The following is a 23625-nucleotide window of genomic DNA, read 5'->3' as shown; positions in this document are numbered from 1 at the left end:
AGAGTTTCACTGGCCAGAAATCTGTGTCTCCCAGGGATTGGTTATGCTGTTGATGTAATTACAGCATGGAAGCAAAAACTTAAAATTATTTTCACAATCGATGTCCTTTTAGAAGATGTAGAAGGAAAAAGAATTCTGTACGACGTCCTGATTTAGATACCAGGATGCTTGGAGTGTGGGAGAGGGAGCAGACGTAGCTAAAACTACAGTCCTTCGAAATCCAGAAATCTGCATAGGTGTGTCCCACAAAATATATGTAATGTGTTCTGAAAGCAAGGAATCTTAAGAGTGCATTTATCACCATGCATGTTCCAAGAAAGTCTCATCCTTGGAGACACAGGTGCACAAATGTTCCTTCTTTTAATGTTTGGGATTTTTAAAAAAACTATTTTTATTTTTGAGAGAGAAAGAGCACAAGCAGGGGAGGGAGACACAGAATCTGAAGCAGGCTCCTGGCTCTGAGCTGTCGGCATGGAGCCCGACGCGGGGCTCGAACCCACGGACCACGAGATCATGACCTGAGCTGAAGTCGGATGCTTAACTGACTAAGGCCACCCAGGCTCCCCGACAAATGTACTTTCTTGACATGTGCATCTTCATGGTTATCCTTAGTCACTCGAGCTCAGTGAGCCAACTAGGATTCTCGTTTTCCTCCCTCTTAAAAGCAAATGCACCGGCATGCACAGTCTGCTGTCTCCCCGCCGCACACATACACACTCCTTGAAATGCTCTCCGAGGCACTAGGGAACGGCAGGCCCGAGGTTGGCTGTGCTACAGCGATCCGATCTGTAGTACGTTTGATCTGCTATTCCTGTGTGCCTCTTGGGTTCCGGAAGACCGCTGAGGAGGGCTATGAATTTTGGACCTCAATTTTTCCAGCAAAGCTCAGGAATGCACAGAGGGGCATTCCCAGGAGTGTGGCTGTGTGTGGCAGTGGTAAAAGTGCCCTGTTAACTGTTTCCCAGCACGGGCATCACATAGGAGTGGTCGAAACCCCCTCCCTTTGAGTCGGGAATGGCCTGTATCCTCCTGGACCAATTTGCCATGAGAGGAATGACACTGTGCAGACATTTAAGACCTTGCACAGTCCAGCTGATTTCTGCAGAACACTCCTTTAAGACATGCAGTCTCTTGAGATGCAGCTCATTAATAACCACCCCCGCTCCGTAGGAGACCCAGATCCAGGGCAAAAGCACATTTTGGTGGTCTGGTCAGCCCTCCCCATAAATGCATTTGCGCTAATACAATCCCGTACTAGGCTTGTGAGTGGAGTTGCATCTTGTTAAGAGATGTTGGAGTCTTCCCAGGCGGAGGTGAACCCACCATCCTGGACCTTGGTCCAGATTTCTCCCCCACACACTCTACGATCGAAGGTAACTGTGATGTCCACCATGGAAACTCAGACTGCCATGTCTATGGTCTGTCACAGAAAATCACCCATGCCTTACCAAGAGGGGCTCACCTGTGGGACTCTGGGGCTCTGTCCCCACCCCACACGTGTACAGCAAGGCTGTGCCTTCTCTAAGAAGCATCCATGGTAAAATAAATCACTAAAATTATCAGCCCAACTGGGACTTTCTCATGAGGGCAACATGGATGGCGGCCCAAAGGTATAACATCACAATGCTTGTGAGCTCACGGAATCTGCTCATGAGCAAGATGTCACAAAAGGCCAGGACAGAGGGGTCTCCACGGTGCCTGGGAGCACTCCTGCAGCCAGGAAGGCGAAGCTCTCTGGTGATAGGGTCTCCTATCATGAGGACATTTTACATCTTGGTCATCCTTACGCGTCTGTGACCGTCTGCTATGAGAACAGGAGGTGAGGTGTGGATTCCACTGTGGTAGATGAGGTGTGAGGTGGAAAATATATATATACCCTCACATTTGTACATGCACCGAACATCTCCCCAAATTGTGTTTGTGTGTGGAGACCATAAAGGCGTGCTTTTCTGTGACGGAGAGAACAAAGTGGCAAATGCCCTCATGACCAGACAGTAGCTCATATTCATTCCAATCCATGGCCCTTTATTTATTTTTTCATATCACTTTTGCTTCATTATACTTTACCCGTTTTTCAAAAACTCTACTTAACGTGCAACACAATAATGTGGAACAGAATAGAAATGAAACACCAGTTTTCATCTTGAAGTACACAATTTTAGTTGAAGAAAATCACCTTATACCAATTATAATAAGATCCTGAACCGTGTGTCAGGGAGATTGATAAAATCAGGTGGTTTCTGTGTACAACTGTTATTAGTTGTATTAGTATTTGCTCTGTTGACAACAGAGTGCACTGTGCATATTTGTATTGTCAGAGTGAATGGGTTCAGTAGCAATATCACTTGATGGCACGGGTTTATAGGCAATTGTAGGGAAATTACTGTCAGTTAACCTTATAATATCCATTTATATTGTGGCCACTCCACACAGTGTGTAGTATAATCAATGTATAAGAATACTATATATATATTTAATATTAAAGTATATCTATAATATAATACATAACATAACATATTTCATAATATCAATATATTAACATATAACAAAATGTTATAACATAATAATATATACAACATAAAATATACATTTATATATAATTATAGATTATGTTATGTTTATATTATATAATAAATATAATATTACATGTAATTGATGTATATACATATAAAGTATATATTTATAAAATTGATAGTATGTACCCTTTTTAGGATATGATGAAAATGGCACTGTATCTCTGTGGTCTTCTTTCCCAAACCCATAACTCCAATTAAGTCATTGCAAAAACATCAGACAAATTTCACTTGAAAGATATTTTTTTTTTTTAATGTTATTTTTGAGAGGCAGAGCATGAGCAGGGGAGGGACAGAGAGAGAGGGAGACACAGAATCGGAAGCAGGTTGCAGACTCCGAGCTGTCAGCACAGAGCCTGATGCGGGGCCTGAACTCAAGAACTGCGAGATTATGACCTGAGCCCAAGTCGGACTTAACTAACTGAACCAGGCAGGTGCCCCTCACTTCACAGATATTCTAGGAGTACCTGAACAGTATTCCTCAAAACATTTAAGATGAGATCAAAAACAAGGAAAGTCTGAAAAACTGACTAGAGATGGTCAAGGTGTCATTAAGGCTAAATGCAATAGAATATCCTACGTATGATCCTGGAACAGGAAAATCATATTAGAGGAAACTAATGAAATCCAAATAATATGCGGAGCTTGCTTAATAACAATATATTAAATATTGATTCATTTAAAAAGGAATTTTTAGCTCCTCTCTGAAACCCACTATTTTACCACCTAGAATATTAGGTGAACATGGAAAACAAGAGCTTTTATTTTCAATTATAGAAAATTATCTCCAAAGGATGCTCTTGGTTTTTAAAACAGAGCAGAAGAAGCAGGTAACAAATGTGGAAGAATAAGCAGAGCTTTTAAAAAGGAATCATGACCTTCTGCTTCAAAACCAATAGAAAGTACACCTGGAATTATATTACTGTATTCTTCTCTCACTCTGTGCTTTCCATGTTTCTCCTAAATCTAAATAGTTTCTACTATTTAATCATGTCTCTCTTACCCAGTTGAGTTTCATACTCAAAGACTAATCAGTGACTACAACATGCACATCAGCAGACAGGTGTGACCCATGCGTTTTTCCATTATTTGCACCACCACGCACGTTCTGTTTCCTTTACTTAGAAACATGCATAAGAGGAGAACTCGACGTCATGATTCGTGAAGCGCCAGTGGGATCAGCTATCTGATGATGTCGAGGTGATGCTTTGCGTTCCTTGTTTTTCATGCTCCTATCTGGAAATACGGTGCGCTCTCAAGGAAGCTGGTGATTAAGAGAAAGGGAAACAGACAAACAGAAGGGAATGTGTGATGTAGAATCTGTGTGTATCTGCAGGCAATCCTGTATCCATGAAATAACACAAGGGAGCATCGTGAAACCTGTCTTCCCCTCTACATCAAGTCTTTCTCTTGTTCGTGCAAGAGAAACATCTGTAGTCTCATTCGATACTGAATATTGCAAGGCAGCCATATATGTCATTTAAACAGAATATATGTTTCCTTTTCTTTTTTTATAGAACTGCTGCGTTCTTGAGGTTGTAGTCTGCCCCGTTTTGTGCTTAGGATTGAAAGCGAGGCACTGGCACAGATTTCAAATCTGGCCCAGCCGTGGACCCGGGAATAGCCTTCCATGAGAAATGCAAGGCTGAAGATGCCTCAGGAACTAGAGATTCAGGGATAGGGTGAGGGAAAGCCAGACTAACATTTGGGACCCACAGCTCAGCTTGCCCACCTGTATTTTGTCACATCCGCTTTGATAAACTCCCACGTCAGCTGTCTCCTCCCCCAACAGATGGTCAGTCCTCTTGCACGGGAAAGCGCCCCTAACTCTGGGAATCTTATCTTCTGGTTCTACCAAGGGGGGTGTTAGGAACTCAGATATATTCCCTTTCTCTCAAAGGAGTGCTGGGGAAATTCTTCACAATCAACTGCATCCTCGAGGAAAAACCCTAATAGAACATAAAACAGTCTCTCTGAAGAGCCTTAAATATCACAGACCCTCAGCAGTCTGTCTATGTCTATGGACAGTCTATACCCTGTCTTCGCTTACATGCTAACGTTTTCTCCATTAAAAAAAAAAACCTGGGGGCACCTGGCTGGCTCAGTCGGTTAAGCGTCCGACTTGGGCTCAGGTCATGATCTCATGGTTTGTAAGTTCGAGCCCCGCGTTGGGCTCTGTGCTGACAGCTCAGAGCCTGCAGCCTGCTTCGGATTCTGTGTCTCCCTCTCTCTCTCTACTCCTTCCCAGCTCATGCTCTATCTTTCTGTCTCTTTCTCTCTTAAAAAATAAATAAACATTAAAAAATGTTTTTAATCTGTACGCATTTTCATAACAAGATCCAAGTCACTTTATATTCCTTTTTTCCTCTCTAATGCAGATGCTGTCTACTCTTTCTTCAATTATAACAAAACCCTTGGATTGCAAATATTTGTTTTGCAAGTGTTCTGCAAGATGAGCAAACATTTCTAATAAATTTTAACTTGATAAGTGAGCAATGTCTTGTAATACAAGTAGTATGTGATGCCAGTGTCACATGATCACTGCTGAGCCAATGGTTCTTGAAATTCACTTTGATACCCAAGTTCTCTCTCTCTCTCTCTCTCTCTCCTCTCTCTCTCTCTCTGAGGCATTGTGGGTGATCACCTCCCATGCTCTGATGCTCAGTCTTAGGCTGCAGTGTTTGGCAGAAATCAATGATTTCTCAGAATATTGGAAGGTGCTCACAACTGTCACCAGTGTATTTTTTGTCACTTGAAAGCATCTGTGGACAGTCCTTTGCTTTTCCCTAGAAGAGTGAGCTCAGGAAGGCTTTGCTTCCTTCTAGGTCAGGCTCCCTGCAGATATAGACCCTTTCCCCTGCTGCCTTACTGCCAGTTACATTAAATACAGTCTATGACAGGAGTTTATTAATACTGTACTATAGTCAACATCCATGCGAGCTTGTAAAATTGCTCCCATGCAGAAGAAGGTTCCATTGAGCTCATTGATAGCAGTGATTCCATTAGTGACAGTGAAAGTCGTCCTACACAATAACCCTCCTTTCTCCTGTCTCCTTCACACCAGCCACCAAGGTTTTCAAATGTAAGCGCAGTTTAACTTATTTTTCTTTATGTTTTGTATTTTCCTTATCACTTTGTGTTATGTTACAGTATTGTAATCATTTTATAGGACTATTTTTGGGTTGTGGAATGGATCATCTGAGTCTCCATGATTTCTTACGGGAAAATTCGCTTTGATAGATAAGTGCTTTGCATGACAAGCATGTTTCCGAAACAAATTATGCTCACAAACCAAGGTTTTACTGTATATATTTCTATCAAAATGCAAGTGACTGTGGATACTGGCTATTTTTTAGTAGACTGGGTCTTTTGGCGAAGGAATTGCTCCTTTTGAAAAGAATGGACCAAACCAAGGAGCAGATAGTAACAACGTTCAGTCCTGCACAATCAAGAGAGCCCGACATTTAGTGCCCTAATTGAGAAGCAAAACAAATACCAAACCAAACCCAATCCAAGCCATCGGTTACAACATAACTTCACTGAATGAAGCTAGGAAGGTGCCCTTCAACAGAAAAACCTGGTGAACCTTGAGAAACTCCCTGCCCCCACCCCGCATGAGCACCCGCTAAGGAAAGTCCAAGGAGATTAAACACCCCTGGAAAATATGACAGATAACATTCATAGGAAGCTATTCTCATAGTAAAATCAAAAGCAACTATTAAAACTGCTCAGCTACAGCAAACGCTCCCCATAATACGTAACACAGTAGAGAAAAGCTAACACAGGATAAGGATGATTAATGAAAGATCATTAATCAAGTGTTTCCTGATCAGGAGTGCATACAAAGAAAACAAATGACATCAGCACCTTTACCTGTTCTCGTTATTTGCCTGGGGTTTTTTGTTTGTTTTCTCACTGATGAAATGTGTGTGTGATGTTGATTTTCTGCACGTCATGCATTTTCAACCGTTCTCTACATCCACTCCCCTAAGCCATGGACAAATTGATCATTACTCATCTTCTCGATGACTGAAACCAAAGATTTTTGAAATCAAACTTTCGCTGTTGATCCTTTGTCACATTTCACTAATTGATTTCTATAGTCTCCTGCTCTCTGATGAATCTTTCATTATCCTTTGGACACTTTTAAATTCTTCAGGCCAGATTTTTATAGTCTGTGGTAGAATTCTGTGATAATCCCCGTATAGTTCTGCTTTGGGGACCCAAATCCTTGGTTTGTCAAACAGGTTTCTTCTCGTGGGTTTTGGTGATTGCTTCTGTGATCTCATATTTGATTCACCATAATCCTTGGTATCTGCCCACCAAAGGGGAATTGCTTTTCTCCAGAGACATTTGCTCTTGCTTCTGACAGGACCAAACATAAATACTGACCTAAGGTCAGCATATCTCCTGCCACGAGGCCATAACTCCCACGTGATGCTCTAGTCATGCTCCCACATCGTGGTAGAGGGGCCCCAACTGGAAACTCCCAACCCCCTCCCTGGTGTTGGCTATCATCCCACCAAATGGAGAAAAACTCCAAGCCCTCGACTTTGCCCACCACCTACGTGTTTAGTTTTAACTCACTGGATCTTGTGTTTCTATGTTGCTGCTGTTTTGGTTAGCTTCGTTTTTGATTCTTAGAATTGTCTTTCTTTTTTAAAATGTTTCTTTTATTGGGAAGAACACTCACCAAGAGATCTGTCCTCTTAACAAATTTCTAAGTGTACGAGGTGGTATTGTTCACAATACTGTACAATGTTGTACCGTAGATTTCTAGAACTTTCTTATCTTGCTTAACTAAAATCTCATGCCCGTGGATTTCTGACTCCCCATACCCCCCCTCCCCTTCCCTGGCAAGCACCATTCCTATCTTGGATTCTGTGAATTTCAGTCTTTCAGTTTCTACATGGAAATTGGATCATGCAATATTTGTCTTTTTGTGACTGGGTTAGCATAGTGCCCTCAAGGTCATCATGCATTATTGCCCCAGAGGTCAGATTTTCCTTCATTTTTAAAAGCCAAACACCATTCGATTGTACGTATATAACACCTTGTCTTTATCTTTTTATCTGCCAGTATAGGTTTTGGTTGTTTCCACACTTAGCTATTGTGAATAGTATTGCAAAGAACATGAGTCTGCAAATATCTCTCCATGATCCTGATTTGAGTCCCTTTGGATAAATACCTTGGGATTTTCTTTTGCAAGTTCTGGAATCTACCAGTCGTTAAAGGGCATGGTTGTAGAAACTTAGGCAAGGTCCATTTGTACTATATTGGAGGCGTCTTCAGGGAATCCACTTTTGTACCCTCACGTAAGTCCCCCAGTGTGCCCCTCAGAATGCTGTGCGCGTCATCTTTCAGTATACAGACCTGATGCCAGTACTCGTGTTTGTCCCTGGTCTTGCTCTGCTTATAGAATATAAGTTAAACTCCTTGATGTGACATGCAAGACGCTCTGTGATTTGTCCCTTCCATATATTGTGTAGACTATCACCTGCTCCCACATGCACACCAGACTCCAGGCACGTGGGATGGTGTGCATTGCCCGTAATTCCACCCCAACATGTCTTACTTAAGCTGGTGCTTCTCTCGAGCAGTGTCTTCCATCTCCGTCAAGCTTCAGTACAGAAGCAGCAAACCCATTCCTTCTGTCTTCTGGGCACACAGATCAATCACATTGGTCGTCCTTCCTTGGTGTGGCCACATGATTGAGCTCTAGCCAAAGACACATGGATGAATACTACTTACGAGACTAAGGAAGAAGTGTGTCTGACGTCTGAATACACATGCTTTCTCTCTCCTTACCTGTGAGGTGAAACTCTGATCACTAGGTCTGTGTTCTGGAGGAGGGACTATAGACAACTAAAATCTGAGTGCTATGGGGGCGCCTGGGGGGCTCAGGTGATTAAGCATCTGACTCTGGGTTTCAGCTCAGGTCATAATCTCACGGTTTCATAAGTTCGAGTCCCGTGTTGGGCTCTGCACTGACAGCACAGAGCCTGCTTAGAATTCCCTCTCTCTCTCTCTCTTTCTCTCTCTCTCCCCTTTCTTCACCTCCCCCTTACTCCCCCTTTGGCCTGTCTCTCAAAATAAATAAACTTTAAAATAAATAAGTAAAATAAAAACTGGGTGCTATGTATTAAGATGAGATTACCTGAAGAATCATCCTGTATTGTATCTTCTAGTTGCAGTAATTCTGGTGAGTTTTATCTGAGTATCGATGAGGCCATCACACTTCAAAAGCAGCACGCTGGTCCCAATGTGGAGAAGAGAAGAGAAAAATTTGTCGAGATCAGGCTCCTGTGTATTGACACAATATTTACAAAGAGTGAGGAAAGATGTCTTTGATGTGAGAAACAGTAGAGCTGAATTACGTTCACTTCCGGAGAAAACTAGTACTTCCTTTCAACCAAAAGTTAACCAACTAGTTGATAAAACAGCTCTTTGGGCATCCCTGGTCTAGTTATACTTTGTCCTTTATATTAATTATTAATAGTCCAAAGGTGATTATCGTCTGGTTTCTGGAGAATTTCTCTATGGAAATTCCATAATGGCGGAGAGATTTCTGGGCCTCACAGATTTAACGATTCACAGTCTGTAGAAGAGCAGCCTGAGATTTAGTTTTGTATAGGCTCAGGCAATTGTTGCACATTCTGAAATTTGAAAACTCACCGAGCAAAATATCTGACACTCATATATTCATTAAGCCACTGCCACTGCCACCATCATTACAACCATCCTCCTCATCAGCCTCATCTTATAGTCCATACAGTCAGCCAGATGGGTATTGAGGGAAGAGTTCATTTATACAAAGGGACAGATCTGCCCTAACTTCACAATTATGTTGCGCAACTTGACATGTTATTTTGAACTGTCCGTTTTAGACCCTTTTAACTTCTGTGAAACAGGTACTTCTGTCTATTGAGGTGAGCCAGTAGGCAAGTCAGAAACTGAAAATCACACTCCTGTAGAGCAGTAAGTGACCTTAAAAATTACTCCAGTTGTGTTCTATTACACATTTATAAAAAACTAAATTAATAGAGGAAGAAGTTAAATGCTTCACCCTGAGTCACCCAGACATAAAGGTGCGTGTGGTCCTAATCCTGTGTCTTCTGATGCATGTCCGTTGCTTGGCCTACAAAACTACATTCAATGAGTCACGTTTAAATCAGTCACCGACGGTTGACAGCGTACAAATCCTCAATTATAAGTGGTATAAAAATATATTTTCCAAATACAGCACTCCGAGGATTCCCCACAAAGGCAAGGTCATCTGCTTGGGAATGTTGCATGGTCTGCCTCACTTCACATCCCGATGCTCCTGAGCTCACGCTCCCGAAGTGGATTCCTCATCTCGTCTCTGCAGCCTGAGCTGATTAGAAAATGAACTTATGTCAGCCTAACTTCCATCTGAGCACTTCCGGAAAATGTTCAGTCAGCACTGATCAAACCTGAGACGTAGTGCAAGTCAGGAATGGCTTTCCATGCTAACTTCCATCTTACTGGAGCTTAACAGAAGTGCTTTCTGATCTTAGAATCTACGAAAATCAAAAAGGCAAATTGCTTCTCTAGGTCGAGTTGTACCTACTTCTGTTACAGAAGCTCGGTCACCTGTGCCGGTGGCAGCATCAGACGTTGAATACGCATCCTGGGCTATAACACTCTGGGCTCCCAAACAATTCCGTAAGACCTATTTTTTTACAGACGTTCATTTTAATTATTTCCAAGTGAGAATCATGATGTCATAAAGGATAGTGTCATGTTGAATTAAATAAGCTGCAGGAGAGACCCAGCTTTCAAAAAATGCCAGCATTCCCTGAAATAGTTATTTTTTTCTTTACCTAGAAGGAAGGTTTGATGAACATGGATCAGTATTTATTGAGTACTGTGTTAGTTTACTAGGTCCTGCCATAACAAAATACCATGGAGGGGGCGGATCTAACAACACATATTTACTGCCTTCCTGTCCTGGAGGCTGGGAGTCCGAGATCCAGGCAGGGCTGAGGCTGGTTCCTCCTGAGGCCTCTCTCTTCAGTGTGTAGATGCCCATGTTCTCCCTGGGTCCTCACATGCTCGTCCATCTGTGCCTGTCTGTGTCCCAATCTCCTCTTCTTGTGAGGACCACAGTCACATGGAATTACAGCTCACCCCTAATGACCTTAGTTTACCTTAATAACTTCTTTACTTTTTAAAATTTCATTTATTTATTTTGAGAAAGAGAGTGTGAGCAGGGGAGGGCAGAGAGAGAGAGAATCCCAGGCAGGCTCTGCACGGTCATGGCAGAGTCCATTGCAGAGCTAGACGCCACTACCCATGAGATCATGACCTGAGCTGAAACCAAGAGTCACACACTTAACCAACTTAGCCACCCACATGCCCCTAATGATTTCCTTAAAGGCCATGTCTCCAAATACTGCCGCATTCTGAGGTATTGGAGGGATCAGGGCATTAACCTAATGCATTTTGGGTGACACAATTTAGTCCATTACAAGCACCTACCCAACTATATTGGTTGGTGTGTGCTAAGTACATTTAGAAGCTCCAGATATGGCAGTAAAAGTAAACAGAAGACAAGATACCTAGCTGATGAAACCTACAGTCAAGTGAGGGACATTGGAGATCAACGAATCGAATGCAGACCAAAGGAATTACAAGCAGTGCGGTATAGAAAATAAAGTGAGAGTCATGGACACAGGGCTGATAAAATCCATCAGTTCGATAGAAGATAGAGAGACATGAACATGATAAAATCCATCAGTTTGATAGAAGATACAGTGTCTGAGAATGTCAAAGCAGAGCCCTGAAGGAAGGACTGGGGTAGCCATCCAAAGTTCAGCAGAGGACTACAATCGACAAAGGAAAAATAATTTGGAGAAAAAAAATGGAGACAAAATCTTTAGATGGGAATGGCAACTTCAAAGAATAAATGAGGCCAAGACGATACTATAAGGCTGGAGACTGGGGAAGTACACTGTTACCATCGTTTCAGGGTTAATAAGGCGGGAGATGAGTTTGGAAATTTTTTAAGTGTTAGCGGAAGGCCTTCTGGGTTTTAAGTAGGGGGTGTCATGCTCCGATTTATGTTTTGAAAGTATCCTTCTGGCAGCTGTATGGGAAATAGAATGATTGGTGCAACGCAAGTGGTGGTAATGGAATCCCGTGATCAGGGACTAGTGTAGGACGTACCAGGTTACTTGGCCGATCGATCAACGGGATGGGTTATTACTAAAAGGAAAAAGAAAAGCCCAAGGGAAACAACACTTTGTGAAAGATAGGGAAAACAATCTGGATTTCCATTTTGAAAGATAATTTTGAGTTAATGAAGTCAAATACAAGTTTTAGTATGTAACAGTGGATTCGATATTTCATAATGTATCCGTGTTCAGAATTTAACTTTATTGCATTGTGCGATTCAAAGGTCACAGTATTGAATGACCTCAGTTACTGTCTTTAGGCACTTGTTCTCAAAACATGGTACTACAGTCAATTTTTAATCCCTAACCAAAGGTGAACAGCATTAAAACCTGGAAAGAACATATAATCTTTAGAAACGTATTTGAAAATACTGACATTTGAATGTAAGACAGTGATACAGAAATTCAAAATGGAAGCTAGAATTGGAATTGGACCTCTACTCATTTTTCATTTTTTAGTTGTATATAGTGCAAGTTTTATTTTTCTTTATTATTGAAATATATTTGGAATAGAATGTGTAAATTTAGGGTGTCAACCTAATGATTTGATACATTTATTTATAGTAATATGATTTCCACTGTTATGACAGTTAGCTCCTCTAACCTTTACATTTACCACAGTAGTCTGTCTTCGTTTGGAATTATACATTTTTCTCTTGAACTTTTCTCTAGTTTCTGTTGTTGAAAGGCACATGAGCACATCATGCTATGATAACAGATGTTTTCAAGATATTTAATTCCCTTTCCTTAGTGTTTATTCCGAGAGAGAAAAAAGGCACTAGTGGGAGAGAGGCAAAGGGAGGGAGGGAGGGAGAGAGAGAGACAGAATCTCAAGCAAGCTCTGCATGATCAGCACAGAGCCCAACGTAGAGCTTGATCTCATGAACCACGAGATCATGACCAGAGCTGAAATCAGAATGAGATGCTTAATCAACTGAATGACCCAGAGGCTCTGAGTTAATTCTTATAACATTTAAATGTTGTGCCTCAGCAAAAATATCCTAATATTGACTTCAACCTAATATTTTTTGGAATCATGAGAAGCACTTTGGGAACTGGAAACATGCATTGAATATACCATGAACTGGGACTCCGTTCACTCATTGATTCATTCACATGTTCAGCAGATATTTATTGAACACTAGCTATAGCTGTTAGTGAGTTAATTCAATCATAGGTTAAGAAAAGTAGTACTATTGTAGCTGGGGTGTGTGAATGGCTCAGTGGGTTGAGCATCTGACTTGATTTCCACTCAGGTTGTGATCCTATAGCCATGAGATCAAGCCATGCGTCGGGCTCCGTGAGCATGGAGCCTGCTTAAGATTCTCTTTCTCTGTCCCTCTGGTCCTCTTCCTCATTTGAGCTCTCCATGAATGAATGAATGAATGAATGAATGAATGAGTACCATGATTGTCACTGCAATAAATCTGAGAATCCCAAAGCATGTTCTACTCTTTCGACCTCTGGACATCCTTTTTCAGTCAATAGGATTGTAGAACTCCTAAGGCTACCTGCATATTGTCCACCTCATTCAGTGCCCCGTAAATTGCAAATGCTACTTAGTGTGTATGAATGGAGTGATTCCCCTAATGCGCAACAATCTTGGGGTTTTCTTTATGATGATTCTCTTTATGAATGTGTTAGAGCTGTGTCATTCTAACATAATCTCTACCAGGAATATTTTGCTAAAAAAATGTGCATTTAAAGAAAGTTGTACATCTAAGTAATCTCCATTGGCCATTGGGATCCTACCATCATTTTCAAGCACGGATTTTGGCAATATCCCATATAAAATACAATAGTCCACCAATTTTTCAACGTCTGAGTCATTTTTTTATTTTATTTTTTTAAACAAGTCATTTGTTAATGTTTTATTTGTTCATTTTTGAGGGAGAGAGAGGGCACAAGCAGGGAGGAGGGGCACAGAGAGAAACAGACAGACAGAGAATCTAAAGCAGGCTGTCAGCACAGAGCCCAACACAGGGCTTGAACCCATGAACCCTAAGATCATGACCTGAGCCAAAGATAGACACTCCACCAACCGAGTCACCCAGGCGCCCCTGAGTCATTTTTTTAAAAATGTTTACAGCAAATACAAGGAATTGATTTCTCCCTAAATACGCCTATAAGATTGGAATCTTAAAAATAAACATCAGTTTATTTTTTTCCAGATAATTCTCAGAATGATACAGAAGTGTTCCCTGACTCTCCAATCATACCTGAAAGAGAGAAAACAATCTTAAAGTCTTATTTAAAGAAACCTCATTTTACCGTAGCACAGAGAACACTGGTACTGCCAAAGTGCTAAATCGATGACCTTGGGCAAGTCCTTTTTCGTTGAAATGCCTCATTTTCCTAGAAAATAAGATGATCTCAGTGGTTAATTCCAGGACGATGAAGCCACGCTTCATGCAGAAGGGGAATAAACCTAATGGACCCAGTGTGATGGTATTTATTTCAAGAACTAAAAGCAGCTGAGCGTGAAGAGAATGTTCTTGCATTCACATTTCATATCTGCACGCACAGGGACCTGTCAATTCCGGAAATCTGGAAGCTAATGAAACGCTACCTGTGCGGGGCTGTTGATTCTCCAGTTTAATTAGTACATTAAAATATTCATTTGAGAAAGAGTTAACCTACTTCGCTCGATTGGTCATTCTTTCAACCCAGGTGGTTATTTTTATTTTGTATTTTTGTTTTTACCAACTGAGTTTCTAGAGAGAGAATATATTGGCAAGCAGCATCCATTGGTTGAGTGCCTATGTCTAAGGAATGTTACAGTGGAGTATATGTGAAGACTCTTTATTTCCATAGCTTGCCCTAGAGTCAAATCATCCATTGATTTTTAAATAAAATTATCCTTTATAAAAATAAATCTTAAATTCCCATCTCAAGTATGGAAGTCTGTGTGTCGAATTTATGCATAGATTTCTTACAAGACTCATTTATCCACACGTCAAGTTGCCATGTTCTCTGTAACTGAGTGGATGCTTACGTACTACACAGCTGCTGATGATTACCTCATCCATTCTGGAAGATCAGCCTCATGGCTTTTAATGGTACATCCATAAAGCTCTGGATTCATATAGTAAGGCGCATAGGAAGAATGTATGGCATTACTCCAAGGACATGGCTCAGTCCTTAAGGTGTATTATAATTGATTGACAAGAACTAAATATGCAAAATGATAACTAGAGTTAGCAAGCTTATCACTCCTAATATTTAAAATAAGCTGATACACATATTTTCTCCATGAGAAATTTTAGATATGGCTCTTCAAGCTCCAAGATTGTTTATGTTTGAATTCAAACGTCATTCTACATCTGCACATGGCTATTATTCAACAGGGATGTTAATTACCTGTTTTACATGTTTCCAAAAAACAAAAAGAGGTTACTCCTGTATATTCTAAACTTCATAGTCATTCATTATTACCAGCTCCTGAATCCAAGATGTACTACCATCTTCCTGCACAAATTAATGCTTCGTTAATGCATGGAGATTTAGGATATGTTTGTGTGCACATGTTTTAACCTTGGGTGCACGTTCTGAATTTATAAACAGTTCTATGTTTAATCTTCCAGTTTCGATTGGGTGAATTCTCTCAAGCCGTTCAGGCACCATTTAGTTACCTTTGTCCTGAAATAGGGCAGGTAAACAGGCACAGCTGTCTCCCCCTAATTCTCTCTCAACTTTTAATCATTTTCACTGTGAAGATTATGCATGTGAGCCTATAAAGAAAGAGACTTACCCAACTGTCTCACAACCAGATTTGTGTGCTGTGCGTTGTGCTATAATTGTTTTCAAGCGAAGAGTGAGCAGTCTGAATCAGCTTATTAGCAAGTGCGCTTTAAATAAAAACCCGTGGTATTCTAGGATGATGTTGTGACTAAACACACAACCTGTAATTCCAAGTGCTCGGCCTTCAGTCCTGTGCTTTTCTTAGGATACTTTCCGTCCTGCACCTGGTTAATGCTTACCTAGCTTACCCAACGAATTTGCTCTCAAATGTGGTACATCTTCCTGAGGAGAGCCTTGCCAAGTCTGTTTAACATTTTCCTTCTCTTGTTTGTAGTATTTTATTCATTGCTTTGTATATACCCTGGCTGCTATCACCGACTAGGATGGCAGTTCTTGGACTTTAGATTAGATTGTTATGGAAAGTTTGTTGAAACACAGGTTCCTGCAAAATCACCTGAATCGGAAGGTCTGTTCTGGGGTCCATACATTTTCATTCCTAACATATTTCTAGGTTTATTCATTGAATCTAGTAAAAACCCCACTTGGATTAACATGACGCTGTAACACAATGAGGGTGGGTCACACACGTCCCATTAAAGGTTGCATTCCCAGAGAATCTTACTGTGGCAAACGTAAATATCATTAGTTTGAATGAATAGGGATGGCTTAGTAAATATATGGACACAGAATAGAAGTCAGCTTTAGTTGGCCAATTTCTTGTTTTCACTCACGTTGTTATTTCCACATGTTTGGCTTACGATAGAGTGGACGCATTTACAATAAATTTAGGGACATGTTATTTTGTCATGATGTGTCGAAGGGGAGCTCAAGTATGAAAAAGAAAACATGCTAAAAAACATACTGTGTCTTGATTCCGTCACATCTTTTCTAAATAAGACTTTCAAGTTATTAAAACAAGAACAAGATGGAAACTTTATGTCTTTGATGTTCGAGGTATGATTCTGTTGGGCAGCAAAAGTCATTTCTGCATCTCCTTAGGCATTCTTCTTCAAAAATCATTTTCTTAACCTTTTTGTGAAGCTAAGAATTTTGACATGACATATATATAGACTTGGGGCATGACATTAAAAAAAAGGACATTCACTCATTTGGAAGGTTTCAAAGCCTATAAAATACAGGATGCATTTCCATATTGTATTTTTGATTACCTAGAGTTTCTGATTTTTTTCATTAATATTAACTTTTCTCCACTAACAATATTTCGAGACACAGTTATTGAAATCTACTCTTCAGGGATTTAAATACTGAAAAATAATTGAACAGGGCGCCTGGGTGGCTCAGTGGGTTAAGCAACTGACTCTTGATTTCAGCTCAGGTCATGACCTCATGGTTCGTGAGATAGAGCCTTGCATTGGGCTCTGCACTGCCAGCAGTAAACCTGCTTGAGTCTCTCTCTCTCTCTCCCCTTCTCTCTGTCCCTCTCTCTGTCTCTCCCTGCTTGTGCGCCCTGTCTCAAAATAAAGAAATAAACTTAAAAAAATTGAACATTCCTGTAGTTCACGTCGTACATGTTAAATAAATAAAGGGCAGAAGCCACAATGTCCCAATTTATGTGGTTTGGCGTCTGGCCTCCTTGTCCATACTTCCTGCATGTTCGACTGTAGGAAAAAATTTGACCCCTAGTTCCAGACAGTCCCTGGAGCAGCACACACGACACAAACACAGGCGTGCATGTAGCACCTTTTGACTTATCCACTGGTAACTGCCTGTGCTAAATTTATTTTCAGTCAAAGGAAAGTTTTGGTCAACTCTGTGCTTGAATTGAATTCACCAAGCCAACAGTGCGGGGAACATGGGGGTAGAGGAGGCTGCATTCCTCACGGGTTTTGTGCAAGTGGCTGGAGTATATGGTGGTGCTCTGTCTTCTGTACGCACTTGCACTACATTCAGTTAGACTGATTTCTCAGGAAGCTGTCACTGGCAGATCAGTGTCTGTCAAACATCGGTGGTAAAATGACAATGAGAATTAGAATCTGGTCACATTATGTTTCCAGAGCGGCCATCACAAAGGACCATAGACTGAGGGGCTTGAACAGCAGAAAGCCCCTCACAGTCCAGGAGGCTGGGAGTCCAAGATCCAGGGGTGGCCAAGGCTCCTTCCTCCTCAGGCCTCTCTCCTTTGCATGCAGGCACCGTGTTCTTCCCGTGTCTTCATGTGGCCATACTTCCGTGCATGTCTGTGTCCTTCTGCCCTCTTCTTTTTAAATATTTTTAATTTTAATTCCAGCGTAGTTAACATACAGTGTCGTATTAGTTTCAGGCAGACAATACAGTGATTCTCATCTTCTCTTTAAGGATAACAGTCCCCTTGGCTGAGGGCCCACCCCAGGGACCTCACTGTGACTTAATCACCTCTTTAAAGAACGCCGTCTCCCAATAGAGCACCGTTCTGAGGTCCTGGCAGCCAAGGCCTTCTACATGTAAACTTGGGTGGACACAGTTCAGCCAATAACACTGCAAAATCCCAACAATTGCTGGTGTTAACAGTGCAAGGAGAATTGACCAAGGATCCAATCTTCAGTCCTCCATGACATCAGAAGAAAGAGCTAAAGAACCACTCGCTACACATTGTGTTCAACATAAGAAGAGGAAACGAGGAGGGGGAGGACCTGGTAGTGGAGGAAGCAGAGAATAAGCTTGTCCAAGAGTGAGTGTCTCCACTAGGGAGGAGTATGTCCTTAGAGGAGCGTTCCCATGGATGAGTTTCTCCCTGGGGGAGGTTCTTCATGCTGAGTCTCTCCGTGGATGAGTTTCTCCATGAGGGAGCTTCTCCATGGATGAGTTTCACAATGGGGGAGCTTCTCCATGCTGAGTCTCTCCATGGATGAGTTTCTCCATGAGGGAGCTTCTCCATGGATGAGTTTCTCCATGGGGGAGCTTCTCCATGCTGTCTCTCCATGGATGAGTTTCTCCATGGGCGAGCATTCTCCATGCTGAGTCTCTCCATGGATGAGTTTCTCCATGGGGGAGGTTCTCCATGGATGAGTTTCTCCATGGGCGAGCATTCTCCATGCTGAGTCTCTCCATGGATGAGTTTCGCCATGAGGGAGCTTCTCCATGGATGCGTTTCTCCATTGGGGGGCTTCTCCATGCTGAGTCTCTCCACGGATGAGTTTCACCATGAGGGAGCTTCTCCATGGATGCGTTTCTCCATTGGAGGGCTTCTCCATGCTGAGTCTCTCCATGGATGAGTTTCACCATGAGGGAGCTTCTCCATGGATGCATTTCTCCATGGGGGGGCTTCTCCATGCTGAGTCTCTCCATGGATGAGTTTCACCATGAGGGAGCTTCTCCATGGATGTGTTTCTCCATGGGGGGGCTTCTCCATGCTGAGTCTCTCCATGGATGAGTTTCGCCATGAGGGAGCTTCTCCATGGATGCGTTTCTCCATGGGGGGGCTTCTCCATGCTGAGTCTCTCCATGGATGAGTTTCACCATGAGGGAGCTTCTCCATGGATGCGTTTCTCCATGGGCGAGCTTCTCCATGCTGAGTCTCTCCATGGATGAGTTTCTCCATGGGGGGGCTTCTCCATGCTGAGTCTCTCCACGGATGAGGTGTCTCCAGGGATGAACATGTCCACAGGTGAGCACCTCTACAAGTGAGCACCTCCACTAGGATCATCTCGATGAGGGAACACCTGCGTGGGTGAACGTCACCACGAGCATAGCTTTCCCACGCTCCTTCAGTGATGCTGAATGATGATAATGATGTCTTCATTTACTCTTTCAAGATGACACTGGCTTGAAGGTATGTTGATGACACACACACTGTCATGTGGTTTTAAGCATTTGTTACCATGTCATTCGGGTACTGTGAAAAGTACTGGGAGTACACTGATGAGTAAGAGAAATCTCCTCACTCCCTCGAATGGAATCTTCTCTCACGGTGTGTCCTTCTCTTCCTTAAACACTCACACACGTACACGTGTGCACAGTCACACACATATTTCGTAGTAGTGCTGGTTCTCTGACTCAAAATATTTCACACCCTTGTCCTGCACAAGCTTTCCCTCCCAGCACGAGGGAATAAATTGAATAGCTCACTAGGAAGACTCCCTTCAAACAAGGGCTACATTATAATGCTGTCAAAACTTATATAATTTTATAAATGATATCACAAAAGAAAATGTGAGGGAGCCTGTCTGTACTAAATTAGAAAAGCTTAATATCCTTTTTCAGTAGCAAAATAAAGTTGATATGTCCCCTGATGTATGAGGCATTAACTGGCTTGTATATAAAATTATGTCACAGGAAATGAAACTGGCTATGAAGGTGTAAACAAAACAGAGTTAATTACAATATATCCAGGTTGCGAGGTGACCAACAAGCTGTCACAGTGAACTTCCTAGTAAAAGACAGAGAGGATTGTGGATATTAAAAAGCTAATAAAAGATTGTGGAGTGGTTAGGTTGGAAGAACTCTGTATGCACAATAAAAGACAGTTACATAAGCACAGAGTTACAAGATAACCTTCACATTTTAATGAGAGAAATTGGCAGTTTCCTATAACTCTGCCAACACACATATGCCAAGACAGAGCAGCCCTACTCCTAAATATTTCACCAAGAGGAAATGAAAATACGTCCACCAGACAGATGCCCAAGAATGCTCAGATTGCGTTTATTCATAATGGCCCATTGTTAGAAACGGTCCAGGTTTTCATCACCTGGGGAACGGATCACAAAAATGGTAATACATTTACACAACGGACCACTACTTGGTAATGAAGAGAAATGAGTTACTGATACACACCTAACCTTCATGGATCTTTTTGAAAAATCATGCTGAAAGAAGCCAGACTCAAAACTCAAACCGTATGTTTTCGCTTATATGGAATTTGAGAGAAAGCAAAATAAATCTACACTGGAAAAAGATCAGAGAGCTCTTCATTATCTGGATGGAGGTCGGAACCGATCTGGAATTTCGGGAAGGAGCTGCGTGCAGGTTGAGGATTCTGCATCTTGAGAGACTGGAAGTACACAGGTGTATGCCTTCCTCAAGGTGCGAACCTGTGCGTGCTCAGTATTATGCGTGTCCCTTAGGGATGCCTATTTTACCTGAAATAAAACAAAAGAAGCAAACAAACAAAAAAAAAAGCCCTCTCCAATAACAAGTATCGATAATACACACACTAAACTGTTCAGTAATGGAATGCGCATATCATACACTCGCTGTGCCGCTTATTTTTTAAATATGTGCCTGAAAAGACAAGTTGAATGGAAACAAGAATGAGCAGATGGATAGCTATACAATAAACCAACTCAAGTAACATGCACGTGTCTGCGGCTGTTATATGTGTTGGCTGGATTTTTGTTTCAACCTTCCCCTCTGCTTGAGAATTTTAATATCCCATGCTGGAAAAAAATAATTTAGTAACAATTATACCTTAGGAAAAGCAAAAATGTCTGTATTGGTGTGTTTTAATATCAATTATACCTTAGAAACAGCTAGGCAATTCAAAAGAGATTGTGTGAATCCCCTAGAAATCCCGAAACCAGTTTACTGAATGAACTCTTGAGATGGTAATTGTGGCTTTTAAGGAACCTCCGAATAATGCAGGTTGATGAGTTTGCTTTATGTGGCTTTCTTCCACTTTGCATTTATTTTACTGGAGGAATTTTTTTTCTCTGCTTCCTCATAACTGCAAACAAATGTAATCTGTACTTTATGGACCATCATGGGGCAAAGGAGATTTCTGGGGTTTTTTTGTCTACCCAGGTATATAGATTCATGAATTTATAAATTGGAGCCCTACTATGAACTGAGCCATAAAGCATTTCCCCCATCTATTTGTACATATGTATGGAAATAATATTACCATGCATGTCCGTTACCATTCATGTATCACTCACATTTTCTTTAGAAGTTGTGCTAGAAATACCGTATATTATCGAAACAGTTTCCACAGATAAATTAAATCATATGTTGTAGAAGATAAACTAGCAATAAATACTAGTTAAGTGTCCTTAATTAAACATTGAATCACATTTGTTGTTAATGTAATAATTAGTAATTTATTCAGTCTTTTTGCAAGATGTGATCTCAGGAAAAAAACAGATCACTCAGTAACATATTATTTAAATACATTTTTCAATTTAGCTGTATTTTCTCCTGCTGAACATATTGAAACAGGAAACATAACCTACTTTGAATCTTTGTGCAAAGATCCTTTCCTTGGAGATGAAAAGAGTATTGCTCTTAGACCTATGCCTAATATTGTAATATTTTTGCAACATAAAGGTATATTCACTCAGTTCACTTGGACGAAGAATGCCCACATTCTCCATCATCTTTAATATCATACTTGGTAGCAAAATATCTAGGTTTGCAATTAATATCTTCAGATATATGAACGTTTCTGCTTTTTGATTTTCCGTGGTGTTCTTCAGAACAGTTCTGTTTGGCTCTGCACTCCCGTTTATGTGCCATTTATCTTTCCCTGCTAGCTTTAATTATCATACTTCTGGCTCAGAAGTTCATCAAGATGGATTGGTTGGGTCTATTTCATCCAGTAATGCTGGAAATGTAAAACTATGTTTTGTTTTCTGGAGGGGTCCATCTTTCTTTTCTTGGAAAGGCATGAGTTTTCACTACATAGCCTACTTGCAAATTTTTGGATGTATTTTATCTAATACTATAGATCACACTATTCCTGGGTGGTTTAATGCCTTCCATAGATTACTTCAGTTTACCTTTTTGGGGGTTTCGGTGAAGAAGTCAGGTTTGGAATGCACCATATTTAACCTGAAATTAATTCCCTTCTTCCTCTTTCTCCGTTGCTGGTTTGATTCAGCTGCAATTCATCCCATACACTCCCTTGCTAATTCGTAAATTCTTTCATTTTTTTTTACCATCACCTGGTATCCCTCTGCAAATCCATTTACAAAATACTATTTGCAAATAAAATCCCAATTACTTGTGACATACAGTCGGATTTTCACTAAAACTATCACCCCCTACTCTCTCTTCAAAGAATAGAATTCATTGTAGAATCCAACATTTTCCCCCACCAATTCCTAGATTTCTGCTGAGTCAGTTTTGGGTCCTAAAATCCATGCATTATGACAATTTCCTTATAGAACAGTTCTTGCTTTCAAGAACTCTCTTAGCGCCTTCATTAAGTTGCTTACATTTATCTGATTTATCCCCTTACATTATCCTTCTCCATTATTACATTGTCTCTGTATTGAGTCACATTCACATTTGATTGTCCAGGTCGTTAAATCCAGTGTTGAGAATGAAATCCCTTTGGGAGCACCTGCGTGGCTCAGGGAGTTAAGCATCCACCTCTTGGTTTTGGTTCATGTCATGATCTCACAGTTCGTGGGTTCGAGCCCCATGTCAGGCTCTGAAGCACTGAGCCTGGAGCCTCCTCTGGATTCTGTGTCTCCCTCTCTCTCTGCCCCTCTCCTACCCGTGCTCTTTGTCTCCCTGTCTCAAGAAAAAAGAATGAAATCCCTTCCAATGAATTCAATGGTATTTAAAATTAGAATAGTTCGGGGCGCCTGGGTGGCTTAGTCGGTTAAGCGTCTGACTTTCGCTTGGGTCATGATCTCGCGGTTCGTGGGTTCGAGCCCCGCGTCGGGCTCTGTGCTGACTGCCGGCTCAGAGCCTGTAGGCTGTTTCAGTCTGTGACTCCCTCTCTCTCTGACCCTCCCCTGCTCACGCTGTCTCTCTCTCTCTACTAGAAATTAAAAAAAATAAAATAAAATAAAATTAGAATAGTTTTAGTTTGCTCAGAATATATCTTCAAGGCTGAACCTCCTTACGTGCTTACATGCCATTGCTGTTAATTGCACGTATTTCTCTTTGCATTCCTAATCCCAGCATCCAGTCCTTCAGAATATTTTAATCTGCTGTGATGTCTATTTTCCTCTGCACTAACCTCTACTGGCTCTTCTTATTTGGAACATGGTAATTTTAAAATGACATTCACTAAACAAACTCCTAAACATTTAAAAATTATAATGTTAAAGCTCCAGTGTGCGTGTTTTACTTGTTCAGTCCATGTAGTAAGCGCTGGCTCTAAACTTAGTCTTCCTTTGTCAGGACAGAGGCCCTTGCTGGGAAACTTTATCTTACTCTGTGCCCTT

The sequence above is a fragment of the Crocuta crocuta genome, unplaced genomic scaffold (genome assembly GCF_008692635.1).
Source record: "Crocuta crocuta isolate KB4526 unplaced genomic scaffold, BGI_CrCroc_1.0 scaffold221, whole genome shotgun sequence".
Classification (NCBI taxonomy): domain Eukaryota; kingdom Metazoa; phylum Chordata; class Mammalia; order Carnivora; family Hyaenidae; genus Crocuta; species Crocuta crocuta.
This window is presented reverse-complemented; position numbering follows the sequence as displayed.